The following is an 18,100-nucleotide window of genomic DNA, read 5'->3' on the forward strand; positions in this document are numbered from 1 at the left end:
AATATATGCCCCACGCTGTGCCCTTGAATAAAAGAAGAAGCTCCAGCCACCCAGGTAAAGAATACTCCCCTCCCAACATGCCAGCGCTGTCATCCTGCATAGCCTTTTCTAGACAAGCTCTTGCAGAATAACGCAGGTAGTGCCATAACGTCATCGCGCCCCCTGCGTCAGAGAGAATGTGCTGAGTGGCGATGCATGGCCTTGCATCCTGTAGTGCCTCTACTATATTTAAGTGTTTCCGCATCTTAATGAAGTGGATATGATTGAATGGAAGGGGAACCAGGTCGGCATCCCATCCCATATGAGACATTTTAAGCAGGCACTGTATGGGATATTTGAGGATGATACTGTGTAGGGATTCTGTTTGATAGGAAAAACAACAGAAGTTATTAGAAATTATCCTATAAAGGGAGAAGATGAATAATTTATTTTATCGTGCAGCTTTACAACATTAGTTGGGAGATTGACGGGTAAAAACATACCATATTTCCTGCTAATGTCCATGAATAAAGCTTCTGACACTTACTCTGCATCTATTAACTTACCTCAGAGTAGCTGTCTTCTTAAAACAAATTCCCTTTGTTTGCCGGTTTATCTATCCTGCTAGGAATGCTTTGCTATGCAAGCATTTTTTATTTGTCATCAGTTGGCAATGAACTCCTTTTAGCTTCAAGCAGAGCAATTATCCAGATAAATATTGTATGTGTGCTCCACTGTCTTCTCTAATATTATACTGTATTTTGAATAAGCAAAAATGCTTGTGACATTGAGAACAATACAAATAATTTGGTTTTGATAAGTATTAATAATTATACATGGAAGCATTCATGTATTAGCAATTATATTCTACACATTACATTTGGAATAACATAAAAACATTGATTCATCTAAGAAAGAATTTCAATGAAATAGTAATTACAAGAAAGTTAATTCTGAGACATTATGCCAAGAACTCTAAAATATTAACAAATTATCCTAGTTATGTTGAATAATGATGGTTAAAAGCTATGTACACCTTTGAAAAGTTTTTTTTAATATAACAGTTAATGACTATGTTCACACAGGGTGGATACGCTGTGTATACGTACACAGCATATCCGCCCTGGGCACTGCAGAGAATTCCGTCCGAAAAACTACACCAAATTGTGGTACAGTTTTTCGTCCGGAATGTCCACAACAGAAACATTGCACATAGAAGAAAAAAAAAGCTTCATATTTACGTAGCCATGGCGACACATCCCTCTGCTGTCCTGCATCCCAGAAGGCTGGCCTCGACGAAGTAACACAAAATTCTGGGTAAGTATAAGATATTTTTTTTCTGAGTTGCATTTTTTGCAGATGAATCGCTGCTTTTCTGCCCCCAAAAAATGCAACTTCTGCTATTGGTTGCGGGTTTTTACCTCCCATTGAATTAAATGGAGAAAATCCGCAACAAATAAACAGCGTTTACTTACACAAATACAATTGACATGCTGTGGATTAAAAAACTGCACTGCAGGTCAATTTCTTAGCGTTTTTTTTCCGCTCAGCTTTTAGGCAACCTTTATCCACTTTGCTGCAACTGTATCTAAACTAAACATAACTAAATCCGTTATGGAAAATCCGCTGTTTTTATGCTACGTGTGAACTCACCCTATGAGTGTGTTTGGTGCAACTTTGTAATGTATTGTCTTTTTTACCATAAAGTGTTTCATTATTTTTTTTTAATGAGAAATAAGAACAACTCGCAGGGGCACCAACATGAAGCCCCCACAAGACAACATATCAGAACAACAAAGTAACTACAAGGTTACAGTGCAATACAATATCATATGAGCAAAAAGAATCCACAACATTATAAATGTACGGCCATATACATGAATTTAGAAAGATGAAGTGAACAATCCATCCATTTTATACAACATACAGGTACCTGAAGTTAAGGAGGCTGCGGAAGAGAGGAAAGAGGCCAACGCCCAGGGACACAGTGAGCGGACGACTTTCACGGTTGCCAATGCAGTGTAAATTTATCTAAAGAATGAGACCTAATGGCCCAAGATTCTTCCAGTCGATAAGCAAGATTAATTAGATTTATTAACGCCACATTCGAGAATGTGTCTGCACACTTCAACTTTCGGGCTATCATCAGTCTTGCAGTCAAGTGGATGGGACATAACACAGTCCTGCCAAGATATAGGACATTCTCGATTTCTAGGAAGCATATTGATATCCCAGGACTCGGGGAATATGTAGGTTCAGGACTCGTATGGCTAAAGTGAAGGCGATAGACCAAAGTCTTTGAACTAAATAGCAATCCCACCATGTATGTTGGTACATTCCTCTCATCCCACAGCCACTCCAAAAAACTTCCGAGGATGAAGAGGACATTTTAGAAAGATGGACAGGGGTACCAACGGAAAATTATTTTCCATGACAAAATTATTTTCCATGACATTTCCCAGTGGATAGAACCTATGAACACTTTCTTAACAAAGGCCATGGCCTTAAACCATGTTTGAATTGAAAATTCAGAGTTAATCTCCAATTCCCACTTGATCATGTATGATGGTTTAACAACAGGAGTATAAGCAGTGAATAAATTATAAAACATAGATATGTCTCCAGCTTTGGGAAGCTTGTTATTGTCATAATAGTGATTATTTAGCAAGTATTTGGCTAGAAATATCTAGGGAAGACAGAGCATGTGTGATGCACAAGAATTTGTAGAATTCAGAATGGGGGATCTCATATGTAGCGAATAAATCAGCAAATGAACTAAAGTGAGAGTCCTGGTAGAGACACTGAATATTCCCAATACCAGCAGCCTCCCAAAAGCCGATATTAATGTTGTCTATGAATGAGGATAGGAATCTGAGGGGTAACTTCCCCAAGCTTGCACACTCTTTAGAGTGTGATTGATGTAGGAGGTATTTCCAAGCGGTCAGGGAGACTTTTAGACCCAGTAGTGGGACCAAAGGAGTGCGAGCTGGGGAAATATGGGACTGGGCAGGGATCAGAGGCGCTCCCAGAGCACAACGTTCAATTCCCACCCACTTCCTATCATAGTACGGAGAACCCCAATATCTAAGTTGATCTAGAATGGTTGACATATAATACTTATATGTCAGGGACCCCCATCCCACCAGCTCGCCACGGTCTAATCATGGTGGAGATACGAACACTAGGTCTATTCCCACTCCAGGTAAAGCTTTGCAGAGTAAAAATGGACCAATGGCGCTGCTATAATCATTAAAGTAACAGGCTTTAGGCAGGCATGAAATAGTAATATTTAATAACACAGAGGAGGCTTCTTTCAACAGCACCACGTATTCCCAGACAGTGTCCCACACTGGTACTAGCGAGGCCTTAAGCTGTGTAACTACTGCGATCTGACGAGAGCAGGCACATTCCGCTTAGAATGGCCATTTGACAGCAAACTCTGTTTGTTTGTGTACGGACCCGGCAGCAGCTTTCCTACCCTTGTGACACTTACCAGTGTCTACAATCCAAGGTGAGCACTTTTTGGTTATTTAGTTGCTCCCTTGATACCTCGCTTTTATTTGCACTATGTGGTGCCATGTCTTCTTTTTTACTCTCTTATAGTTCACTCCAGGTAAAGGACATCAGTATCGTCTGCAGTTTTGGGAGGAAGGATACTAGAAGGGGATTAGTCCCCATACGAAAAACATATAAGAGTATGGGCAGTATTAAAATTTTAATTATTACTATCTTTCCAGCTCAAGATACCAGAGAACCTGCAAACTTATCAAACATACATGATATTCTCGCAATGAGAGGAGAGTAGTTTATAGAGAACAGTAATGTACTAGGGAAGGCAAGTTCAATTCCCAGATAATGAATACTATCAGAGTTACATACATAAGGAAAGCGAGCCTTCAGAAGCGACTGCGTTGAGAGATTAATACCCAAACTCAGAACCTGGGTTTTGGACTGATTGACCCTGTAGTACGAGACTTCCCCAAACCATTTAAGTAAGGCACCGACCTCCTCAAGGGAACGTATGGGATCCATGATAGCGAGGACCACATCATCCGTGCATAGCCATATTTTATTCTGGACACGACCCACCTGAATAACATGAACAGCTGGGTTTCCCTTATGGAAGCAGCCAGAGGCTCCATCATAAGAGCAAAGATTATGGGTGATAACAGGCACCCCTGGCGCGTTCCGTTGCTTATTGAAAAATAATTAGAAAGAAAACCAGATGACAAAACTCTAGCCATTGGAGATTAATACAAGGCCATTATTGCAGACGTAATAAACCCTAAAAAACCAAACTTCTCCAATGTTTTCACCAGATACCACCAATGCACCCTATCAAACGCCTTCTCTGTTACCAGAGCCAGGTGCAGAGACGGCGTTTGTTATGCTCCACCCTATCTTAATGAATCTACAAGAGCCATCAGGAGCATGTCGACCAGCGACAAATCCCACTTGATCGGAGAAGACTGTGCCCGGGAGTATATTAAGTAATCTAGCGGAGAGTACTTTAGCATAGATCTTTACATCCGAGTTCAATAATGAAATCTCGCGAAAGTTGGCCATAGTATCCGTGGATTTCCCTGGCTTGGGCAAGGTGACGATAGTTTCCGTCAACATTTCTTTAGGAAACTTTCCATCAGAAACAGCCTTCTTAAAAAAACTACTACCAAATGTGGGGATAGTACATTGATATATTTTTTTATAGTTAGCACCCCCGTCACCCTTCAAATGTGTTATCCTAGATTTATTCGAGGTTTGTTTAAGTCGACGGGCTAACAGAGCACCAGTTCTGTTACTGTGCACATACAAATTTAACTGATACTTCCGCAATATAAAGTCAAACTTGGAGGCTAAAAGTGTCTGCAAATGTAAACGTAGTTCCCAAATAGTGTTTGAGAGATCTGCCGTAGGTGTCTGTTTATTGGAAGCTCCAAGCTGGGAAATTTTATTTGTCATGTCTGTGAGCTCCTTCTCTGTGGTGTGTTTAGCTTGTGAACCCGCCTGTATTAAAATACCACTCATGAATGCCTTATGGGCGTTCCATAAAAAATTGGGGTTAGACACCGAAGGAGAGTTAATTTCAAAATAGGACAAGAGTGCATCTATTCCTTTAGTGATAATCTGGGTGAGATAGAATGTAATCAATAAGCCTCCACTGGGATGGTTGAGGGGAACTAAAGTTATCCGCGACCACTAAAAAAAATAGGGGCATGATCAGACCACGGAACTACTCACATGGAAGTAGATTCAGAAAGAAGGAGAGCATTCCTATATGTCAAGAAAAAGTAAATCATAGAATATGATCCTCTTGGTGTTGAGAAGAGTGTATAATCCCTTTCCGTCCCATGTTGGCACCTGTACTTGTCATACAAATTTTCATCTGTAATTTTTTGCGTACAGGATTCATTATGCCTGCTAATGTTAGTAGAGTCAAGTTCACCGTTCAACACTGTGTTAACGCCGTCCACAATAAGACAGCCTTTCTGCATGGCTTGCAACTTGGTCGCTAATTTTGAAAAAAACTTCACCGGTCTTTGATTGGAAAAGTAGACATTCACTAATGTGTATAAAGCATTGATGATAGAACATACCAAGATTAGAAAACATCCATGTGGGTCTGACACGACCGTCTGAAGTTCAAAGGCTCCTGTGTGCTTAATTGCAATGAGTACTCTTTTTTGCTTTGCAGTAGTCGAAGAGAGGAAAATATGAGGGAAAGCCTTATTAGAACAGAAAGGTTTTTTCAATTTGTGGAAGTGAGTTTCCTGAACCAGCAAGACATCACATTTAAATTACGACCCTCCCTCCATAATAGACTATGCTTAAATGGGCTGTTAACCCCACGAACATTAATTGAGGAAAACTTAACTGCCATGAGGGAGGCATAAAATTTGCCTGATGAGCGAGTGGAGACACCAACACAGGAACCTGTCAAAGTCCTTGTGCTCAGAATGAAAACACCTGCAGTGAGAATGAGAGTTGAGAGTTCAGGTCTTTCCTCGGGAGGAGTTTGCAGTAACCCATTCCTCTGCAAGCTTAGAAGTAGCAGTGATTTTGGTATTGTAGGATAATGAGGGCTGCCGTGGGACATTCCACTTGTACAGTAATACAAAGCCATCCTCTACAGAATGTAAGACTGTCGTGAGACCATTCCGTGATATTAGGAGCTTTACCGGAAAACACCATTTGCATTTTATATGTAATGCTTGCGTGATCGGTGAAAACTGTCGACGGGCCTGCAGCGTGGCTGCCGAGAGATCTGGGTATAGTGCCACTGTGCCGTAAAGATCTGGTAGTTTACCTCATCTGCGGACCTCAAAGATCAGCTGCTCTTTCACTAGGAAGAAGTGGACTCTCACCAGGATGTCTCTAGGGACATTATCCGGAGCGGATTTAGGTTTGAGGATCCGGTGAGCACGATCAAGCGTGAGATCCAATTCAGACAGGAACGGAAGCAACGTTTTGAACAGATGTTTCAGGTAATCTGCAATCTCAGAAGTAGTAATATCTTCAGCAACACATCTAACCTTTATGTTGTTCCGTCTGGATCTCTCCTTAGCATCAGCTGCTTTAGATTTCAACCATTGCACCTCATCCTCCAGTGCATTATGAGCATCCACAAGAGAATTCTGAAATTTTTTTGTTCCAAATGGTCTGTTTTGGGACCAATGGTATCAATATTCACTTGGAGATTATTGGCCAACGTTTAGAGATATTATTTTGGAGAATGACCAACATGTTTTTTAAAGGGTCTTTCGTCATAGGAGCTGAGGAGGATGGAAAACATTCCACATTGTAGTTGTCTAGGTCCATTGATGCATTCAGGACATCCTCTGAGAATGAGGCAGAGTGTCCCTTGCTGACAGGACCCTTACCTACTGGGGATGCAGAGGGTGAAACCACAGATGAGCACTTTTGACTGTCTCTTGTAGTAGGAAGAGATGGGGGCTCTCCAGGGGAAATTGGTGAGGATGGAGCATTAGAACTCAATGGCAGGACTGACATCTCCGGACTATCCAGCCTTATGGCCTTAGTAGCTTCAGGAGCAGGGTCCATAGTGTTAAAATAAGCAGTCAGCTTTCTAGGGACTAGGACTTCTAGGACTTGCCCCTCCTTTTAACCATATCGCAGGGGAATAAATCCTAATGAGGATAGCATGGTTAGGTGTGCTCAGGTAAATGTAATCAAGTTGCGTAGTAGAACCGGTGCAGAGCCTCGACTAATTCAACAGGCCTTGCTCGAAGACAGGGGCCAGAAATGTAAATAATAAAGGTGGCTGCTACCTGTCCTTTGGTGAGGTCTGCGTCTACAGCCAGGCGATCCGATGATGCTTCCCACTGTGTCAGAGGTGGAGGATGATTGTGTACCTCGTGGGAGGAGCAGGTGAGGTTTCCGGAAGTGCTGCGTAGCCGAATGACACAAATGCCAGGGATACCTTACATACCGAAAGTCCTCACTTACCGGAAGTCCCGTCCGGAACTCCGGCCAGCAACTCAAGACTGGGGATGCGGTGGGAAAGTAGGCCACAATGTCCAGAAAGGGCGTAGAGGAGCAGTTTTGCCTACAATCCCCCTGTGTAGGAGGTATGATGCACCGGAGGGACAAGGGTGAACTCAGGGACCTCTCCGGTGTGCAGATAGCTCCAGGTAGAAAATCAACCTGCACTGTCCACAGCGTTAAAGCAGGTATGAGGATGTAGGGGTGCGTTGGCAGGATAATCCGACCTCAGGATAAGCACCCTCCGAAGGTAGGCAGATGGATGAGTCAATTTAGACACTTTTATAACAGGATACAGGCGTTATGGGCCGCTTTGAGCTGCAAGAACGCAGGAGCAAGACAGTTAGGAAGCCATTTAAGTCAAGAGTAGAGATGAGCGAACTTATGAAAAGTTCGGTTCGGCTAGTTCGCCGAATTTCACGAAAAAGTTCAATTCGGACCGAAATAGTTCTGACCGAACCTGTAATTTCTGTGCACCGAGCATGGTACTGTCAGGGTGCTGAAAGAGTTAATGGGCTGCACTAACTCTTTCAGCAACCTTGACAGTACCATGCTCGGCGCGCGGAAAATACAATTTTAATGTAATAAAAAAAAAAATACGTTCATACTTACATTCCTCCTGTCTGGCCTCCAGCGATGACGTTTCATCCATGTCGCCGCTCGCTGCAGCCAATCACAGGCTGTAGTGGCTGTCACGCATGTCACGTGATCGCCTCTGCAGCCAATCACAGGCTGCCGCGGCCTCTGCAGCCAATCACAGGCTGCAGCGGCCTCTGCAGCCAATCACACGCTCCCCTCCTGAAATACTCTGTGCTGCCTTAAACTCTGTGGACAGGTCAGGATCCTGTTTCTTTTAAATGCTGCTGGGGAACCCGCTCGATCCACTATATAAGGCTGCGCTACAGTGCAGCATTTAAAAGAAACAAGATCCTGACCTGTCCACAGAGTTTAAGGCAGCACAGAGTATTTCAGGAGAGGAGCGTGCGGATCTTGTGCGGGGTGGTGACTTGCCAATCATGTGAAGGTGTTATTGAGGACAGGAGTGGAGGAGAGGCAACAGACTGAGAGCTACGTAATGGTAAGAGCAGAGTTCACAGCAGCACTGAATCTGCACGCTCCTCTCCTGAAATATTCTGTGCTGCTGTGAACTCTGCTCTTACCATTACGTAGCTCTCAGTCTGTTACCTCTCCTCCACTCCTGTCCTCAATAACACCTTCACATGATTGGCAAGTCACCACGTAATGGTAATAGCAGAGTTCACAGCAGCACAGAGTATTTCAGGAGATGAGCGTGCGGATCTTCTGCGGGGTGGTGACTTGCCAATCATGTGAAGGTGTTATTGAGGACAGGAGTGGAGGAGAGGTAACAGACTGAGAGCTACGTAATGGTAAGAGCAGAGTTCACAGCAGCACAAAATATTTCAGGAGAGGAGCGGTCAGGATCCTGTTTCTTTTAAATGCTGCACTGTAGCGCAGCCTTATATAGTGGATCGAGCGGGTTGCCCTGCAGCATTTAAAAGAAACAGGATCCTGACCTGTCCACAGAGTTTAAGGCAGCACAGAGTATTTCAGGAGATGAGCACGGCCGGGCACGGCCGGCCACGGACAGCCGGTCGTTTTTCCGAGCCGTGCTCCCATTATAAAATATATTACCCGTAATGACGGGTGGCTACATGTGTGCACCCGTCATTACGGCAGCGTTGCTAGGCGACGTCAGTAAATAGTCACTGTCCAGGGTGCTGAAAGAGTTAACTGATTGGCAGTAACTGTTTCAGCACCCTGGACAGTGAATTCCGATCAGAATATAGAGTAACCTGTAAAAAAAAATTGACGTTCATACTTACCGAGAACTTTCTGCTTCCTCCAGTCCGGTCTCCTGGCCGTTGCCTTGGTGACGCGTCCCTCTCGACATCCGGCCCGACATTCCTGGATGACGTTACAGCCCATGTGACCGCTGCAGCCAATCACAGGCTGCCGCGGCCTCTGCAGCCAATCACAGGCTGCAGCGGCCTCTGCAGCCAATCACAGGCTGCCGCGTCAGAAAAGAAGGTCGGACTGGAGGAAGAAGAGGGACTCGTCACTAAGACAACGACCGGGTACGTATGAAATGCTTTTTATTTTATTTTTAATCAGCAGCCTCTTTTCTCTATCAGTGATTGATAGAGACAAGTGGCTGCCGATTTGTATAATATTTTTGACTGGGTTCGGTCAAAACGTGTTCGGCCGAACCCGGTGAAGTTCGGATTCGCTGTGAACCGAACTTTTCCCGATGTTCGGACCGAAACCGGGTTCGGTTGTCCCGGTTCGCTCATCTCTAGTCAAGAGCCAAGCCAAATTTTTTCTTTTTTTTCAGATATAGCTGCTTTGACTCCTGGATACATAGAAGCTGCATCTAGCGGCAATGACGGGTTCAGAGACAGGGGGTCTTGCGTGTCTCTGACACGCAGGATCCACCTGTTATTGATCACATCTTAGTTATCGACCCATGCATTTTTACAAAGTGTTTCAGCTGTAATCTGGTTTTAATTTACTAGTCATAGGCTTACATTTGAAACAGTTTGTCTTTTCAGCATTCCATAAACACAACAAAAAGTCACAATGTGAACCCATCCTTATAGCTCATTTTTATAAAAACATTGACTAGCTTGATTAATAAATATGAATACTTGTCTGTAAATTAAGAAAAAAAGGAAGGATGGTTGGATGGATGGATGGAAGGTAATAAGTAGTGATGAGCGAATTTCCTGAAATTAATTTCAGGACAAATTTTATCGAATTGGTCCTGAAATTAGTTTTGGTACGAATACATTTTCTGTGAATTGCAAGTTCCCTGGCTGGTGAGATGATGTAGCTGTCCCATGTCATCGCTACAGCTATTCACAGTCTGCAGCAACCACATGGGACAACTACGTCATGACGCAGTTTTGTCACATGTGATCACTGCAGCGAATCACTGGCTGCAGCGATTACATGGGACAGAACTATGTCATTGTGTAGTTTGTCCCATGTGACCGCTTCAGCCAGTGTTTGGCTTCAGCGATCACATGGGACAGCTCTGTCAACTCACCTGTCTACAGAGACGACACGTAGACCAGGGGAGTTGGTTGTCACGGTGTGGGGTGTGGACCCACTGGACCGTAACTCGTAGCGGGATGGCAGCTGGCCAAACAGGTAAGGTACAGAGTCTATAGTCCAGAAAGGTTACCTGAGGCAATGTAGATAGTAGCTAGGCAGGCTCGGCTGGGACCAGGCGGCAGGTAGATGTCAGGCGTGGAAATGCAGCACAGCACGACAACAGCTCAGCACGGCAGTAGATCAGGATAGTACTGGGTAGCATGGGATACAGGATACAGGTACGGGGAACACTGGGAAGCTGGAAGACACTTAGGAGACCATTTGCAAGACAGACTTTGGAAAACAACAACACTCAGGCGAGGATCAGAAGGGTGGTGGCCTTCTTATAGTCCAGGAAATCACGCGAGTTGATGATTTCATGCGCGCGCTGGCCTTTTAAGAGCAGGCACGAGCACGCGCGCACCCTCCAAGAGACAGTCTCGATACCCAGAAGTGAGTACCGGTGCCTCACAGGGGGACGACACAGCACAGCAGCAGGATGTCCATGCCCACGGTCATCGAGGGGTAAGTTAGAATGACGGACCGCGGCCATAGATGTTATAGTATCCCCCCTCTTACGCCCCCTCTTCTTGGGGCCAGAGCGGGAGAGAAACTTCCTCATGTGGACAGGGGCATCGATGTTCTCCTCTCTTCTGGACCGAATCCCCTCCAATCCACCAAATAAAACGTCCTTTCTCCCACCTTCTTGGTGGCTAGAATCTCCCTTACCTCAAAAGTCCATGACGAGCCGCCAGGAGCCACTGTGGAACTAGTAGTCCTAGAGTAGCGGTTCAGGACCACGGGCTTCAGCAAGGAGACATGGAAGGAGTTAGGGATCTTGAGGGTAGGAGGCAGCTGTAGTTTGTAAGAGACCGGTTTAATTTGTAGCAGGATCTCGAAGGATCCGAGGAACCTGGGAGCAAATTTGCAGGTCGGCACCCTCAGCTCAGCTGGATATACTTTGAGGACAACCAGACCTTTGTACCTGGAAGAAACTGAGGAGGATCCCGTCTTCTACTATCTGCTTTTTTCTTCATGCGGTCAACTGCCAGCAGAAAAGAAGATCGGGTCTGTTGCCATATTTGCAATAAGTCCCTGAAGGTCGAGTCAGCTGCAGGCACCTGGGACATAGTAGAGACGGGAAGAGGTATTCAAGGATGTTGGCCGTAGACTATGAAGAACGGGCTGGAGGTGGTGGACTCACTAGTATGGTTATTATCGGAGAATTCTGCCGACGGGAGCAGCTGCACCCAGTCAACATGTCGCCTGGAAACAAAGTGACGTAGTTAGTTCTCCATAATTTGGTTAATCCTCTCGACTTGCGCATTGGACTGGGGATGATAGGCCAAAGAGAAGTCCAACTTTACATCGAGGAGGCTGCAGAGTGCTCTCCAAAACCTCGAGGTGAACTGGACCCCTCGATCCGGGACAATATGCAGAGGCAAGCCGTGCAGACGGAAGATGTGTTGTATGAAGAGGTCAGCCAGTCGAGCAGCAGAAGGCAGACTTGTCAGGGTAACAAAATTAGCCATTTTAGGGAATTGATCCACCACCACACAGATCACACTGCATCCTGCAAAGAGAGGCAGATCTGTGACAAAGTCCATAGCAACATGTCACCAGGGGGCATCGGGCACAGGCAGTGGTTGGAGCAGACCGGCTGGTCTGGAGTGGGCAACTTTATATTCTGCACACACCGTACAGCAGGAGACAAAGTCCATGACGTCTTTGGGCAGCGTGGGCCACCAGAACTGACGGGCGATTAGGTCTCGTGTCTTACGTGTACCCGCGTGACCTGCCAGCTTGGAACTGTGACCTCAGTGAAGGATTCTTCCTCTGTCTGCCAGACGTACAAAAGTTCTTCCTGGAGGAATGTCACTAACCTGCAGAGGGTTAACAGAATAGATGCAGTAAGGGTCGATAATATTCTGTGGTGACTCCACAGTGTCCTCTGTTTCAAATTGCCTAGACAAGGCATCGGCCCTCACATTCTTGTCGGTAGTGGAGTTCAAACCAGAACCGAGCAAAGAACAACGACTACCTGGCTTGACGAGGGTTCAACCGTTGAGCCGTCTGTAAATAAGTCAGATTCTTGTGATCCGTGAAGACCTGGACAGGATGAACTGCGCCTTCCAGTAGATGTCTCCACTCCTGCTGGGCCAGCTTGATGGCCAGTAACTCCCGATCCCCAATCAAGTAGTTGCACACTGTGAAAGAAAACAGTTTGGAATAGTAGCCACATACCACAGTCTTGCCTTTAGAACCTGTCTGGAACAACAGTCTACCTGCACCAACAGAGGAAGCGTCCACCTCTAAAGAAAACTGTAGGGACATAGGATGGTGAAGAATAGAGGCTGACGTAAAGGCTTTTTTTAAGGTCTCAAATGTGGCTTCTGCCTCCAGATTCCACATTTTGGCATTCATACCCTTTTTTGTGAGACTAGAAATGGGGGCTGTCAATGAAAAGAATTTGGGAATGAACAGCCGGTAGAAGATGGCGAATCCCAGTAAGTGTTGTATGGCCCTTAAGCCTTGGGGGTGTGGCCACTCCAGGACAGCTTTTACCTTCTCAGGGTCCATCTTGAGGCCCTGATCGGAGATGATATAACCCAGGAAGGGAAAAGATCTTTTTTCAAACATGCACTTCTCCAGCTTGGCAGAAAGATGATTCTCCCTTAAACAAAGCAACACCTGGCGGACATGACTCTGATGAGTTACCTTCTCTGGTGAAAAAATCAAAATGTCATTGAGATACACCACAACACAGACACAGAGGAGATCACGAAAAATGTAATTGAAAAATTCTTGAAACACAGCGGGAGGCGTTATACAGGCCGAAGGGCATAACTAGGTATTCATAGTGCCCATCACGTGTATTAAATGCGGTATTCCACTCATCACCCTGACGAATCCGAATCAGGTTGTAGCAAGTCCAGTTTAGAAAAAAAAATGCCCCCCCCCCGTATGCGATCAAACAGTTCCGAAATCAAAGGCAATGGGTACCTGTTCTTCACCGTGATCCGATTGAGGCCCCGGTAGTCAATGCAGGGTCAGAGGGATCCATCCTTCTTCTTGACAAAGAAAAACCCAGCTCCGGCCGGGGATGAGGACATTTACGAATGAAGCCCCTCTCCAGATTCTCCTTGATGTAGGTCGACATAGACTGATTCTCTGGCAGGGAGAGAGGGTATATTCTACCGTGAGGAGGAGATGAATCAGGAACCAAGTCGATCGGACAATCGTATGCTCGATGTGGCGGCAAGGTCTCCGATTCCCTTTTATTTAAGACTTCAGAGAACATAGAGAAACAAGAAGGCAACCCTACCAATGATTGAAGCGGAGGAGGCTGCGGTGGCTGGATATGACCCAGACAGCGGTCGAGATACTTGGGACTCCACTGGAGAACCTCTCCAGAGTTCCAATCCAGGACTGGGGCATGCAAACGGAGCCAAGGCAAACCCAGGAGCACATGGTTGACGGCCTTGGGCAGGACAAAGAGGGAGATGAGCTCAGTGTGAAGAGCTCCCACTTGAAGTCTTAATGGCATGGTCACAGACAAAACTGGGTCAAGCAATGGCAGTCCATCTACCGAGGCGACAATCGACGGCCTTTCCAGACGGACAGTGAGCAACAGGAGAAGATCCACAGGGTCTTGACAGATGAAATTAGCTGCAGAGTCCAGGTAGGCAGAGACCAGATGGGGTTTCTCGCCAACAATGATAGTCACTGGAATAAACAGTTTGGAGGAGAGTTCACGATTAAATGCAGTGGCGCCCAGGGTTGTCTCTCCAACCAAACCTAGGTGTTGTTTTTTTTGGCTTTTGTGGACACAGATGCATGACATAACTAGCGAGGCCGCAATATAGACAGAGTCCAGAGGTGCGCCTGCGCTGTTTTTCTTGTACAGACAATTTAAGGCGATCCACCTGCATCGGAACCTCGGGCAAGGCAGCAGAGGACGGCAAGTGGGGTTGCTGGACGTTGGGCGCCAATCTAGGAAGCCGTCTCTCCTGTCGAACCTCATGAGATCTCTCCCTGAGCCTTAGATCCACCCGGGTAGCCAGCAGAATCAGGTCGTCCAAGGCAGGTGGTAGATCTCGGGCAGCAAGTTCATCCTTGATCGCGGGCGATAGGCCAGGCCAGAAGAATGCTACCAAGGCCTCATTGTTACAGGACAGCTCTCCTGCCAGGGTCCAGAACTGGATGGTGTATTCGCCCACAGAGGTGTCCTCTTGGCGCTGTTTGAAGATAGCAGTGGCTGCCGACGAGATTCGTCCTGGCTCCTCAAACACAGTACGGAACAACTGCATGAACCCCTGGAGGTCTTGAGTCTCAGGTCCATGCCAGGGCCTTGCCAGCAAGTAGAGACACGATGAAGGCGATCTTGGTTCCGTCCAACGGAAATGCTCGAGCGTGCAGGGTAAAATGGATATAGCATCGGTTCAGAAATCCCCTGCACGAACTTGCGTCTCCATGGAACCGAAAAGGTAATGGCAACGAGAACCGAGGATCCGACCTGGAACGCCATGGAGTCCACTGCCACAAGAAGTTGATCCTGTCTTGCACGGAGATCCTGCAGGTCTGCCTGCATGGCTTGGGAGGGTGACATGCCCTTAAATTAGCCTGAGCGTACTGTCACAGTGCGGGGTGTGGACCCACTGGGCCGTTCCGCGTAGCGGGATGGCAGCTGGCCAAACAGGTATGGTACAGAGTCTTTAGTCCAGAAAGGTTACCAGTAGCAACGGAGGCTCGGCTGGGACCAGGTGGCAGTTAGACGTCAGGCGTGGAGTTTTTTTAATCTCCTCTTCTCTTTATTTTGTTTTTAGAATTGGCAAAATGGTGTCTGGCGCTTACCGGCAGGACCATTTTGACATTTGACATTTGGTGCGCTGCGAACCTTCAAAAGTTTTGGATTTCAGCAAATCAAAAACGTTTGGGAAATTCGGACCGAATTCAATTTGTACCAAATCGGTTTTGCTCATCCGGTGATAACAGCTTTAAATTGCTTTATGGTAGTCTTACACATTGTGTTCTATGAATTTGTAGCTTTCATAGATTTTTGACAGACTTTGCCATTGGGGATGTGACTCTTCTGTTACCAAAAAAATGTACTCGACACATCAGGTTTATAATACCAATACATGCAGACACATACAGTCAGGGCCGCCATCAGGAATCTCTGGGCCCCATACAGCCAAGATGTCTGGGCCCCATACAGCCAAGATGTCTGGGCCCCCCCCCTCCATTACCGGGGGTGGGCAATGGAAAGTGTGGAACTGATTTTGGTGCTGATGTCAATTACAGTGAAGGAAACCATGGAGCAGGCAGTGGCCTTGAATGTTCTGGATTTTTATCTATTTAGCCAAAACTTATCCGATTGTATGGCATACAGTGGGATACGTTGCCTGTGGAATGGCCCAGGAGAAACTACTGATGTTGCTGTCCATGAACAGGGCTGGAGCCTTCTACTAGCGCTCTGCCCAGGGACTCTGGCGCTGTTCCTGATGTACATATACGTAAAGTGACGTCTGAAGCTTTGCAAAAGCCTGACTACGCGGCCGGAGCGTTGGCAACGCTCTGGCCAGGGATTCCGGGCCTGGAGAATCCCCTGACGTCACTTTACATATATAGACAGTGATCTCAGGAGCTTCCCCAGGGATAAAGTCCACGGGTAAAGCACTTGTGATGCTGCCTGGGCACTCCGGAATAGCAAAGTCTACTCTGCTATTCCATCCTTCAAAAATAAGGTAAACTGAAGTCTACCAACCTGACAGAGGCTAAAAGGACATAATGGAGCCCTGTGAATTATCGTCGACGTTGTTTATGGTGTACGTTAGTAGATTTCCTGACGTACACAATAAACTTAGGGCAAGGGAGGGGGAAGCGCTTGCGAGGATGTAAGGAGCACTAATGCTCCGTTTTTACGTTGCCAATAAAGTTCATTGTGTTTTTCCACAGCAAAAATCTGAGGCTTTCCCTTTGATTTCTGACACAGATGTGCCATAAGCGTGTAGCAGATCCGCACGAGAATAAGGCCCTGTTCACACAGTTTTTTGCCGCATCTTTTGCAGCGGAAACTGCGTTGGAAACTGTGGCAAAAAAACAGCTGAAATCGCCTCCTATTGATTTAAATGGGAGGCGAAGGCGTTTTTTCCCACGAGCGGAAAAAAAACACTCACGAGAAAAAGAAGCGACATGCCCTTTCTTCGGGTATTTCTGTCCCTGAAGGAATTTCGAGGCAGATTTTTCTGCCTGCAAAATACTGTGTGAACAAGGCCTGAGTCCCATTGTCATTCAGAGTTGCTTATCCTCGGCTTTTCCATGTAATATAAGTCGCATGCTACTTATTGTTGTGGTGGATTTATTTTCATGGTGCGGACAAAAATACATGTGGAAAATTTTTCGTAGCATGTGAACTGGGTTGCGGAAACCTCATGTCCATGGGATGCAGAGTCATCGGCATGTCATTGGAATCCGTATCAAATCCAACATGTGTGAACGGGATTTTAGGGTGAGTTAAATAAAACTCTGTTAAGCCAAATGCACACGATACTTATTACATGCAAATTTGTTCCGGGTATTCTTGTGCGGCAAATCCGCAGTGTAATAAGTACCAGCAAAGTAAATGAGATCAAGAAATCTCATGTACATGTCGCATTTTCTGCACAAAAATTTACCTGCGGTGCATATTTGAAAATATGCTACATGTCAATTTATCTTGCGTTTCCGCTTGCGAATTGTTTCTGACTAGTTTAAAAAATACTACAAAATCTGCAGCATAAAACCTGCACCTATTTCTGCATCAAAATGTAAAAACCGCACCTAAAAACTTATCAAAAAACGCACTATTAGGCGCAGATTTTACCTGTGGAATTACCTGCGGTTTTGATGCGGATTTTGTGCACCAGATTCCTCAATGTGTGCGTTACAGAAAAAAAAATATTTGTTGGGTGAAATGGACAAAAAAAAGCGATTTACGGCATCCATCAGGCGGTTAAAACAATGTTTTTTTTTATGTTTTACCACTTTTAAAAAAATAAAACCAATTTGCTAAATTTAAAAAATGTTTTGTGCCGCCATATTCTGAGAGCCATAACATTTTAATTTTTCCATCAATTTAGCGATGTGAGGGATTACATTTTGCAAGGCAAGCTGCAGTTTTCACCGATACCATTTTGGTGACCAAAAAACAGCATTCACCCAGCGGGTTAAACAACGCTATATTGTGATAGTTCGAACTTTTAAGGACTTGTGAAAAGGTTTGTTTTTTATTACTTTTAATACTTTATTATTTTATTGCTTTACATTTTTATATTTTTTTGGAACATAAAAAACCTTTATTTAACTGTTTTTTACATTTTTTTTTATTAGTCCCCCCTAGGGGACTTGAAGCAGCAATCCACTGTAATGATCATCCACTGCATGATATACTGCAATACTAATGTATTACAGTGCATCGTGATACTTTCAGTCTCCTTTGAAGCCCTGCCGGAGGCAGAGATTCAAA

At 45.4% G+C, this 18,100-nt stretch overlaps 1 pseudogene; it reads right to left on the reverse strand.

Moving 5' to 3' along the window:
• Positions 1–3,290: 3,290 nt before the first annotated feature.
• On the reverse strand, positions 3,291–3,409 carry LOC142656745 (5S ribosomal RNA; annotated as a pseudogene).
• Between the last annotated feature and the right edge of the window lie 14,691 nt (positions 3,410–18,100).

Source organism: Rhinoderma darwinii, chromosome 6 (assembly GCF_050947455.1).
Source record: "Rhinoderma darwinii isolate aRhiDar2 chromosome 6, aRhiDar2.hap1, whole genome shotgun sequence".
Lineage (NCBI taxonomy): Eukaryota > Metazoa > Chordata > Amphibia > Anura > Rhinodermatidae > Rhinoderma > Rhinoderma darwinii.